At 79.9% G+C, this 234-nt stretch overlaps 1 protein-coding gene across 1 annotated transcript in view; it reads left to right on the top strand.

Annotated features, from left to right (window-relative positions):
- The first annotated feature begins 85 nt into the window (after positions 1–85).
- Positions 86–234, top strand: part of ACSS2 (acyl-CoA synthetase short-chain family member 2) — a 33,043-nt gene continuing 32,894 nt past the window's right edge. The window contains exon 1 of the mRNA XM_010584067.1: positions 86–192. The gene's annotated coding sequence lies outside the window, so the exon portion shown is untranslated. The remainder of the gene's footprint in view (positions 193–234) is intronic.

The following is a 234-nucleotide window of genomic DNA, read 5'->3' as shown; positions in this document are numbered from 1 at the left end:
CCGGCTCCGCGCCGCTTTGAAGCGGGCTCGGCGGCCGCTCGCACGCCCGGAGCCGCCGGCGCCCCGCCATGGTGCTGCCCGAGGAGCAGGCCCGGCTGTACCGGCCGCGGCCCGAGCTGCTGCCGGCGGCGCACGTCCCCTCGCTGCCCCACTACGAGCGCCTCTACCAGCGCTCCGTGGAGGAGCCGCACGGTGAGCGCTGCCGGCGGGAGCTCCCCCCAGGCCGGGGGAGGG

This window comes from Haliaeetus leucocephalus, unplaced genomic scaffold, assembly GCF_000737465.1.
Source record: "Haliaeetus leucocephalus isolate CR32 unplaced genomic scaffold, Haliaeetus_leucocephalus-4.0 Scaffold933, whole genome shotgun sequence".
Classification (NCBI taxonomy): domain Eukaryota; kingdom Metazoa; phylum Chordata; class Aves; order Accipitriformes; family Accipitridae; genus Haliaeetus; species Haliaeetus leucocephalus.
Note: the sequence above shows the minus strand (reverse complement) of the source record. Positions and strands in the feature narration are given on the sequence as shown.